Genomic DNA, 11,163 nt, shown 5'->3' with positions numbered 1-11,163 from the left:
CCTCATCCTTAATGATGGATTCTAGAATTTTACCAACAACCGAGGTTAAGCTGATTGGCCTATAGTTTTCCATCTTTTGCCTTGATCCTTTCTTGAACAAGGGGGTTACTACAGCCATCTTCCAATCGTCCGGGACCTTTCCTGACTCCAGTGACTCTTGAAAGATCTCAACCAATGCCTCTGCTATTTCCTCAGCAACCTCTCTCAGAACTCTAGGGTGTATCCCATCGGGGCCAGGAGATTTATCAATTTTAAGACTTTTTAACTTTTCTAGCACTATCTCTTTCGTAATGGCAACCATACTCAACTCAGCCCCGTGACACCCTTTAATTTTTGGGATATTACTCTTGTCTTCCACTGTGAAAACTGACGCAAAGTACTTGTTAAGTTCTCCTGCTATTTCCTTATCTCCCATCACTAGGCTCCCTGCATCAGTTTGAAGTGGCCCAATGTCTACTTTTGCCTGTCGTTTGTTTCTTATGTACTGAAAGAAACTTTTACTATTATTTCTAATATTACTGGCTAGCCTACCTTCATATTTGATCCTCTCATTTCTTATTACACTCTTTGTTATCCTCTGTTTGCTTTTGTATCCTTCCCAATCTTCTGATTTCCCACTGTTCTTAGCCACTTTATAGGATCTCTCTTTTTCTTTAATACATTTCCTGACTTCCTTTGTCAGCCAAGGTTGTCTAATCCCTCCCCGGTTAATCTTTCTTTTCTTGGGAATGAACCTCTGTACAGTGTCCTCAATTATACCTACAAACTCCTGCCATTTTTGCTCTAGTGTCTTCCCGGTTAGCCTCTGCTTCCAGTCTATTTTAGTCAGTTCCTCTCTCATGCCCTCATAATTACCTTTATTCAACTGTAACACCATTACATCAGATTTCGCCTTCTCCCTTTCAAACTCCAGACTGAACTCTACCATATTATGGTCGCTACTTCCTAAGGGTTCCCTTACTTTAAGATCTTTTATAGAGTCTGGTTCATTGCAAAGCACTAGGTCCAGAATAGCCTGATCTCTTGTGGGCTCCATGACTAGCTGTTCCAAAAAGCCATCCTGTAAGCATTCCATGAATTCCCTTTCTTTAGATCCACTAGCAACATTATTTACCCAGTCCACCTGCATATTGAAGTCACCCATGATCAATGTAACCTTGCCTTTCTGACATGCCTTCTCTATTTCCCGGTACATGTTGCGTCCCTGGTCCTGACCACTGTTAGGAGGTCTGTACACAACTCCAATTATGGTTTTTTTGCCTTTGTGGTTCCTCAATTCCACCCACACAGACTCCACATCATCCGACGCTATGTCAGATGGCTTTCTTCTTTAAAGTCCGGAACTTCCCCTCCCATGTAGTTGAAGATGCCCTCGAACGCAACTCATCCATGTCCTGCATATCCATTCATTAACACCATATCTCCAAACACAACAAAGACAGATCAAGGACACGAGGAATGTTCTCAACTTCCATTCTACCAATATCCGCAAAAATCACATCATCCGCCGACATTTTCACTACCTCTAAATTGACCCCACCACCAGGGATATATTTCCCTCCCCAAACCCATTCGTTTTCCTCAGAAACCGTTCCCTCCGCGACTACCTAGTCACCTCCAGTGACCTCAAGTGACCCACCATTCTCTCCCAGCACCTTGCTGTGCCACCGAAGGAATTGCAAAACCTGAACCCACATCATACCCCTCACTTCTGTCCAAGGATCCATCAAAGGTTCACCTACACTTCCACAGATGTCATTTGTTGTATCTGCTGTTCCAGATGTGGTCACCTCTAAATTGGGTAGACCGGATATCTTCTAACAGAGCACTTCAGCGAACATCTCCAGGATACCTGCAAGAATCAACTCCACTGCCCTATGGCCAAACATTTCAACTTCGCTTCCCACTCTCCTGAAGATATGGAGGTCCTGAGCCACCCCCTCGCAACTCGCTCAGTACCCAAAGCCTCATCTTCTTCCCTGGCAACCTTGAACCCCATGGCATCAATGTGGACTTCATTAATTACCTCATTCCCACTCCATCATCTGACCCCAGTTCTAACCTTCCAGCTCAGCACCGCCCTCCAGACTTGTCCCATCTGTCTATTTTCATTCCCACCTTTCCATTCCACCTTCCTCTCTGAGATATCACCGTCAACCCCAGCTCTATCCACCTACTGCACTCTCAGCGACCTACTCCCCAAACCCACGACCTCCCATTTATCTCTCCATCCTATAGGCTATCTGTATCATTCCTGATGAAGGGCCTTTGCCCGAAACGTTTATTTTTCCTTAGATGCTGACGGACTTTCTGTGCTTCTCCTGCACGACTTTCATCTTGAGGGGAATAAGTTGATTGAGAGGGATTTTGTTTTTTTCTGTTGTTGACCACAGACTGTTGCAGCTCGTAGAACTTTAGCAAGCACCAGTTTAGGGAATAGCTAAAGGTCTGAGCAGAAGTCTGGTCACTGCATTAATCAACACTTATTAAGTTTTTAGATTAAAGATGGAGGGCTGAAGTATGCAACTTTGCCCATCAAGACTGATTAACCTCTCAATGAGTTTATCATTGATTCCTTTCAAAGTCATGCTGCTATTGGCCTTGGAGGGGAACTTGCAAATGGTGGAGTTCCGTTGAATGTTCCAACCTTGTCCTGTTCGTCAGTACAGCTGTTCAGCTTTGAATGTTCGATCAAAGATTCTCGGTTGACTTACTCCAGTGCATCGTGTAGTTGGTGCACTTTGCTGCTATTGAGCCTTAAAGGTGAAAGGAATAAGTATTCAGGTATTAAATCGTGTACAATCAAGTGACTGCACTTTCGTGGATGTGTCCAGTTCCTTAAATGTTTTTGAAGACACACCCATCTCGACAAATGGAGAGAGTCCTGTTCCACATCTCATTTGTACCTTGCAAACGATATCGGATTCACGGAGCAATGAGTTGTGTTTACAATCCGAAACTGTCTACCAACGGACATGTTTTTGGTGTGAAAGTGTTTATATAGCCGGTCTCAATCCGTTTTTTCCAAACTCTAGCTCCGTAGACGATTACACAAGGGAATTAGGTTACAGTAAAGCCATTGAATGTCAATGGAATATGATTAGGTTCTCATTTGTCAGATTTATAATTACTCTATTTCGTCCTTGTGTGGACCAATCTGATTCCAATCACTCGCTGATTTCAAGTTCCAATTCTGGTCTGTGCTTGAAATTTCAACCGTTGCCTCACATAAATTTCTCCACCTGCCTTAATAATATGTAAGGACGGTATAAGGGACAGCAGAGATTTACAAACATGGTGCCAACCCTGTATAAAATGGAGCTCTATAATCACATCATAACAATTATAAACTTCCAATATTCGTGATCTTGACAGCGTAGATACGGGCAGATGGTTTGCTCTCTGGTATGAGGAGAGCATCAGAGGACATGAACTCAAACTTATATATTGCCTATTTAATTCAGGAGTGAAGAGGAATTTCTTTGCTCAGGGCCCAGTGATTCTGTGGAACTCTTTCCTGAAACTGTTGTCGAGGCTCTTTTATTGTGTAGTTTCAAACTGTGCCAGACAGATATTTAACCAGAAAGTCGATGAAGCATTAACGAGGTTAGGCAGGAGAATGAAGTTGAAGATTATCACATCAGTCATGAGTTCGTTGAATAGTGGAGAAGACTCGATGGGCTGAATGGCCGAATTCCAATCTTATATCATTTGATGTAACGCCTTATTTTATTGATAAGTTTTGAATTCTGAGGGATGGGATGAAGTGATATAAAAGGTTTATCAAACTGATCAGACAGATCAGGATTTAGGCTCATAAACTGATGAACAAGAAATGTGCACACCACAGATGGGTATGTGCAGACGAAGTCATTGCTCAAGAAAATTCGTAGATCTGACATTGTTGCCAACTTGGTGATCACGCTGGATGATGGATCGTGGTATGATTCACACAGCAAAAGGTTGTGAAAGAAGGAATGATTTGTTTCATTGGAAAAGTTTTCTGTAGTTCCAATTCAATTGACTATTTAAAATACTGATCAGAACTTTGTGTGGAGTGTTACATTAAAATTCACAATCCCACTGGATAAATTATTGCACCCGATCTCTCCTTATTTGTTCCACTTTCATTCGATGTAAATTCATCGAAAGTCAAGATGGAATTAAAGGAGGAATGAAACGTTGTACTCTTTTTCTTTATCCCAATTTAACTTATAACAGAAACAAATTGCTTAATTAGAACTTTGATGAGGTCTTGATTTATCACAAATCTCCGGTGCAATGAAGGGCAAGAGCAAGATTCTCAATCCAATGTAAACTAAAGATGTGAGGCACAAAGGAAAACCACAGCTGCGTTTGATAGAAGTAACAGCGAGAGTAGGATTCAAATCCACACATGCGCAATGGAAGAGCAACCCGTCGCCTTCACCTCTGGGCCACTTCAGCCCATTGCAAAGGGGCTCACATGTGAACACATCAAGATTATATATGGTGCACCTAAGGGATAAGAAATTCCCTGAGCGAAATCGAATCCACACCATTACGTTTCTGCTATCAGCTGAATAATAATACCAGCAAAATCCAAGGAATTGATCTTGTCCCTGGAAGGAATACCTTGTTCTTGATTTATTCCGAGTCGGAACTATCTCAGAATGAACCAGCAAACATGAAATTCCCGTCACATTCACACGCACATTTAGTCTTGACGCATAATTTCTTCAGTTTCTCTCTCACTTGAAGAAGTATATATGGACAGAGAAGTGAAGGTGATGTTTTCGCTCGATGGGCTTTCTCATATGGCTGAACCTGAACTGGGTAAAATTCCCAGAAATGAAGTTTTCTTCGTTTCATTTTATTAATTTTGCTGCAACTTCACTCTGTTCAATTTACTTCAGCTTAAAGAAAATACTGATGAGAAAAACAGAATGTTAAGCTACAAAACAAGATGCCTCTCTCCTGGTGAAACTCACTGCTTGTGTGTATCTAAATGTGCCTTTCCAAATAGTTTGGAAGAGGATTCTCTGAGTGACAGAAAAGATGCTCCCATCATTTCTGCGTCCTACATCGATGGTTTTGAAAGCCTGATGTTCAGAAATATACGAACTTGAAAGAGTGAATTTGCCACCTATTTACTCTCTCCAAACCTCAAATACTCTGGAAAACTTCCATTTGGTTTTACTTGGTTCAGTGTCAAATTTTCCAAAACACAAATAAATAAAATTCTATCCCCACTAAACGCCGTCAGCTTCGTCTCTAATGTCTTAGCAGGTAAAAACAATGACTGCAGATGCTGGAAAGCAAATACTGGATTAGTGGTGCTGGAAGAGCACAGCAGTTCAGGCAGCATCCAACGAGCAGCGAAATCGACGTTTCGGGCAAAAGCCCTTCATCAGGAATAAAGGCAGTGAGCCTGAAGCATGGAGAGATAAGCTTGAGGAGGGTGGGGGGGGGGGGGAGAGTTTCATAGAGTACAATGGATGAATGGGGGAGGAGATGAAGGTGATAGGTCAAAGAGGAGAGGGTGGAGTGGATAGGTGGAAAAGGAGATAGGCAGGTCGGACAAGTCCGGACAAGTCAAGGAGACAGTGCTGAGCTGGAAGTTTGAAACTAGGATGAGGTGGGGTAAGGTGAAATGAGGAAGCTGTTGAAGTCCACATTGATGCCCTGGGGTTGAAGTGTTCCGAGGCGGAAGATGAGGCGTTCTTCCTCCACCCGTCTGGTGGTGAGGGAGCGACGGTGAAGGAGGCCCAGGACCTCCATGTCCTCGGCAGAGTGGGAGGTGGAGTTGAAATGTTGGGCCACGGGGCGGTTTGGTTGATTGGTGCGGGTGTCTCGGAGATGTTCCCTAAAGTGCTCTGCTAGGAGGCGCCCAGTCTCTCCAATGTAGAGGAGACCACATTTGGAGCAACGGATACAATAAATGATATTAGTGGATGTGCAGGTAAAACTTTGATTGATGTGGAAGGCTCCTTTAGGGCCTTGGATAGAGGTGAGCGAGGAGGTGTGGGCACAGGTTTTACATTTCTTGCGGTGGCAGGGGAAAGTTCCAGAATGGGAGGGTGGGTTGTAGGGGGGTGTGGACCTGACCAGGTAGTCGCGGAGGGAACGGTCTTTGCGGAAGGCGGAAAGGGGTGGGGAGGGAAACATATCCCTGGTGGGGGGGTCTTTTTGGAGGTGGCGGAAATGTCGGTGGATGATTTGGTTTATGCGAAGGTTTGTAGGGTGGAAGGTGAGCACCAGGGGCGTTCTGTCCTTGTTACGGTTGGAGTGGTGGCGTTTGAGGGCAGAGGTGCGGGATGTGGACGAGATGCCTTGGAGGGCATCTTTAACCACGTGGGAAGGGAAATTGCGGTCTCTAAAGAAGGATGCCATCTGGTGTGTTCTATGGTGGAACTGGTCCTCCTGGGAGCAGATACGGAAGAGGCGGAGAAATTGGGAATACGGGATGGCATTTTTGCAAGAGATAGGGTGGGAAGAGGTGTAATCCAGGTAGCTGTGGGAGTCGGTGGGTTTGTAAAAAATGTCAGTGTCAAGTCGGTCGTCACTAATGGAGATGGAGAGGTCCAGGAAGGGGAGCGAGGTGTCAGAGATGGTCCAGGTCAATTAACGTCAGGGTGGAATGTGTTGGTGAAGTTGATGAATTGCTCAACCTCCTCGCGGGAGCATGAGGTGGCGCCAATGCAGTCATCAATGTAGCAGAGGACGAGGTGGGGAGTGGCGCCAGTGTAATTCCGGAAGATCAACTGTAATGTCTTAGCAGCCCAGTAAACGCTGACAGTCTCCTCTCTGATAGAATCACAGCTTCCCTACAAGGCAGAAAGTACAGTTCAGACAATCGAGTCTTTAGGGACCCTCTGAACAGCATCTCAACCAGACTGAGCTCCCTGCTCTATCCCCGCAGGCCTCTGGCTTGTGATTTCAAATAAACCTGTTGGAATAAAATCTGGCAACGTGTGACTGCTGACCTTATCACTGCGTTACCCATGGCTAATTCACTTAACTTACTGAATTCGCTCCCTGTACACATCAGCGCAATTTAACATGGCCAATCCACCTAACCTACAGACTTAACACTGAGCAAATGTGCCATGACATTGAACACTATTTGAATCATGTGTAATGGCTTTACACACTGGTAACTCCATCCAGTGAAAGCAAGTTGCACCCACCACCCGAACTCAATGCATCCAAACGCGGTTCTATGCTGGACATCCTCATTAGTGCTGCTGGAAATGATTCTGCACTCAGATCTGAATGGGTTTACTTTGTTTTCTTCCTCAGATTCCTGCTTTAAATAAACACATCAATCAGGAACAACTCTATGTAATGGTTTTCATAAACACAATGTGCAGTTTGCTGAAATTACTTGTTTGCACTTTCACTGATACTCTCTCTCCCCAGAAGCTGCAGTCCTTCCCCAGCTGATTCAGACAGCACTGTCCTTCCTGTGACATGTCCCATGGAGAATGGAAGGCAAAGCATGAATAACCTTCACTGGGGAACAGAGCGACAGGTTTAAAACATTTACGATGCCCCCAGCGGAGAATTGAGCCCTGTGACATGCGGGGACAGTAACCACGATACTGTGGAGGACAACAACATCGAAGGAGGCCCTTCAGCCTGTTGTGGCCGCACTTGTCCAACAAACTGCTTAACGACCTGAATCAAGTTTTCCATGATTTAGCACATCGTCTTATATGTTTTGCCATCACAAATTCACATGTCATTTTTTTTCAGGTTGGAACAATTGCCGCCTCTCTGACCCTTTCCGCAAATCTATTCAAACTTTTCTGCCTTTTCCCGAAATCTCTTAGCCTCAGTGTTCGATCCCTCCAACAATAGCAAACGCCTCTTTCAGTCTTTCCTATCCATATCCCTCATTATTTTGCACATCTCAGTCATGTCTTCTCCAATCTCCTCTGCTCGACGACAAACAACCCCAGTTTGTCCCATCTCTCCTCACAACTGAAACTCTTCAGCCCAGACAATATCCCAGTAAATCTCTCCTGCATTATTCCCAGTGCGATCACATCCATGCTCTTCTGTGAGTTGCAGGACTGCACACAGTAATCTAGCTGAAGCAGAATGAACTTTTTTTTACGATTCTGTTACAGTATGAGGGTGTCGCTGACTCGACAGTATTTATTGCTGTCCCTAATTGCACAGCGCGTAGTTGAGATTCAACCATATTGTAGTGAGTCTGGAGTCACATGGAGGCCCGAACAGGTAAAGATGGCAGTTTCATTCCTTAAATGACGTCAGATGATTTTGTTTTTTTTTCAACAATTGGCTATGGATTTACAGGAGTTATTAGATTCGTATTTCCAGATATTTACTGAATCCAAATTCTACCACCTAGCATGGTCGGAGTCAAACCCGAGTCCGTAGTGTCTGAATCACCAGTTCAGTAGTCAGTGGTAATAGCGCTCGGCCATTGCAGAAAAGCAGTGAAACTGATCTTATCCAGTGAAGTCGCTTTTCCCTGATATTGTCCTGTGCCATTTTCCTGAGCTTGACCGCCCCCCACCTCACCCCACAACAATCTCTGGTCCATGTCAGTAAAAGCTGCTACATGAGTATTGATCTCACAACAGCAGTAACCAAATGGATCAAATGGTCTGTCGGTCCCGGTGGTGGGGTTGGGGCACGTTCACCCAGCAACAGTGACTGCAGCCACACTGACTGATCGGAATTAACGTGAGAGTCAGTGTTAGATTCTGCAGTGCCTTAATGAAATAGGAAATGACTCCACAAACACATGATGAAAGAGCAGCGCTCCGAAAGCTAGTGTTTCAATAAAACATGTCAGATCATAACCTGGTGTTGGGTCATTTTTAACTTTCTACTCCATAGTCCAACACCGGCATCTCCAAATTAATGAAATGGGGGTATGGGATGGAAAGTTTGGTTAGTGATCGTAGGAGGGAAGAAATCTCTGAGAACGGGTGGATTTGAATTCTGAAACACAGAAATGTGAGCGAGCAGAACTTGAAGGAAAAAAGTCATCACTTTGGAGAAAATTACCATGTTAAAATAACTGATTCCTTTGTGTTTCACAAAAGACTGGGACAAATGGAGCGATTGCGGCTAGGACTCGGATTAGAACCGAGGTTGCTGCATCTACAACACAGTGTACTAACCACTATACGATCACGGCACCCCACAGATGAGCACCCAACGTTGCAGCCATAAGTACAGTATCATAAGAAATGTTAGGCAGAGGACCAAATGCACGATATCAGTGCTTTGCGAACAGTGGCAGATGTGGGAACTCAGAATGGGCTGACCGTTTAACTTCAGTGCCCCAAGTGGCTGTGGTGATTCCATCATTAATTTGCTAAAGGCTGAGACAAATCGATTTCTCTAAAACATCAAAGACTCTGGAGACAGTGTAGCTTTTGTTGAAATATATGCTGCAATAGCAATGCAGTTTAACATTGGCTCCTTCACCAGCTCCCAACAGAAGGCAGTGACCACTGCTGCCATAGAGTCCCAATTCCCAGCCCCAGAATCAGGGGAACTGAGTGGCGCAGTCCCGAAGAACCAACTTGAAATCGGGATGGAAATGAGGTCGCAGAGATACTCGATGGCTCAAGTGACACAACCGGAGAATGCACGGTATTTCTATGACGGTTTAGAGGCGCAAGCAATTCAGAGGTTGGAAGTGCTCATGGTCAAAGGCGGGGCCGAAGGGAAAATTTGTTCCCGTTTGTAATAACAGCATTCTACAGTGCATCTTGCTGAGACAGCTGAGTGCCACAACTGGAGCGAGGGCGGCTGGTTTGAAGTTTGATTTTACTTCACTTTCACCCACTTCCCTGGAATGAATTGCTTTCACCATTTTTATTTCCAATTGTTTGGTATCTCCTTGTAGTGTGAGGCTTTCTTCCTCATGGTGAATTGCATGATTAACTGTTGTATGATCTGCACACTGCTAAAGCATGGCCGCTACATGTAAATATGAATCATTGATCTATATGAGAAAGCAGTGGAACTCACAGCAGGCATGCTGCATAGGTTTGCAGGCGACATCAGTATTTTAGACAATGAAGAAGATCATCTAAGATTCAAAAGGATCTTAATCCAATGAGTCGTTGGACTGAAAAAATGTGACATGGAGTTCAATCTGGATAAGTGGAAGGTATTCCGTTTTGGTACAGCAAAAGGAGCAGGGCTTTACGTCGTGTTGGAGAACACTGAAGCTCGGGATGCAGGTATATAATTCCTTGTAGTTTGCATCACCTACAAACAGGATGGTTCAAAGGCACTTAACTTACTTCCCTTTATTGCTTAGTCTTTTGTATACACTAGTTGGGACGTTAGGTTTAAGTTTTTCAGGACATTGATGAGGCCTCTTCTGGAATATCATGTGCAGTTCTGGTATGCCAGTTAGAACAACCACGGCCCGGATTCGATTTCCAGGCAGCGAAGAAATTTTCAGTATAGCAATTAAGGCATGCCTGCATCTCCCTGGTAGTCTAGTGGTTAGGATTCGGCGCTCTCACTGCCGCGGCTCGGGTTCGATTCCCGGTCAGGGAAGCAGTTTTCTGGGGCTTTGTAGGCTGCACGTTCTTCTTAAATGCGCTGTAAAGTTATTTATTGATCTTCGTCGTTCCTGGGTGCTGCAGTGTATCGTGGTTCGTTGAAATAGTGTCCTGATTCAGATTTGTTTGTATGTGTAGTGGTCATTGCTTCTGCAGTTAAGTTCTTTGTTTGCGTGCGTAGGTTTCCTGTAGACGCTGATTTGAATTGACCATTGACTGTTCGCTCTACTGTGACATCTAGAAATGGCACTTTGTTGTTGTTCTCCTCTTTTGTGAATTTTATGCCAGTAAGGAGATTGTTGATGGTGTTGTAGGTTTCCTCTAATTTCTTCCATTTTTTGATGACAAAAGTGTCATCGCTGTAGCGGACTCAAAGACTGGGTTGGATCATTGGAAGGGCTGTTTGTTCGAGTCTCTGCATTATTGGTTCTGCTCGGAGTCCTGATGCTGGTGGTTTCATAGGTATTTCGTTGATTTATTTGTAGGGCTTGTTAGTGAATATGAAGTGGGTGGTAAGGCACAGTTCCATGAGGTCGACAGCGTTATCTTTGCTGATTAAATTGATGCTGTGTTTGTGTCTTTGGTTCTTCGAGTAGTGTCTTCAGTTTTCTTTGGCCAC

At 44.3% G+C, this 11,163-nt stretch overlaps 1 non-coding gene across 1 annotated transcript; it reads left to right on the top strand.

The window, feature by feature from the left end:
* The first annotated feature begins 10,467 nt into the window (after nucleotides 1-10,467).
* On the top strand, nucleotides 10,468-10,539 carry trnae-cuc (transfer RNA glutamic acid (anticodon CUC)). Its single transcript has one exon. It is a non-coding gene; the product is annotated as a tRNA-Glu (tRNA).
* The last annotated feature ends 624 nt before the right edge of the window (nucleotides 10,540-11,163 follow it).

This window comes from Chiloscyllium punctatum, chromosome 24 (genome assembly GCF_047496795.1).
Source record: "Chiloscyllium punctatum isolate Juve2018m chromosome 24, sChiPun1.3, whole genome shotgun sequence".
NCBI lineage: Eukaryota > Metazoa > Chordata > Chondrichthyes > Orectolobiformes > Hemiscylliidae > Chiloscyllium > Chiloscyllium punctatum.
This window is presented reverse-complemented; position numbering and strand designations above follow the sequence as displayed.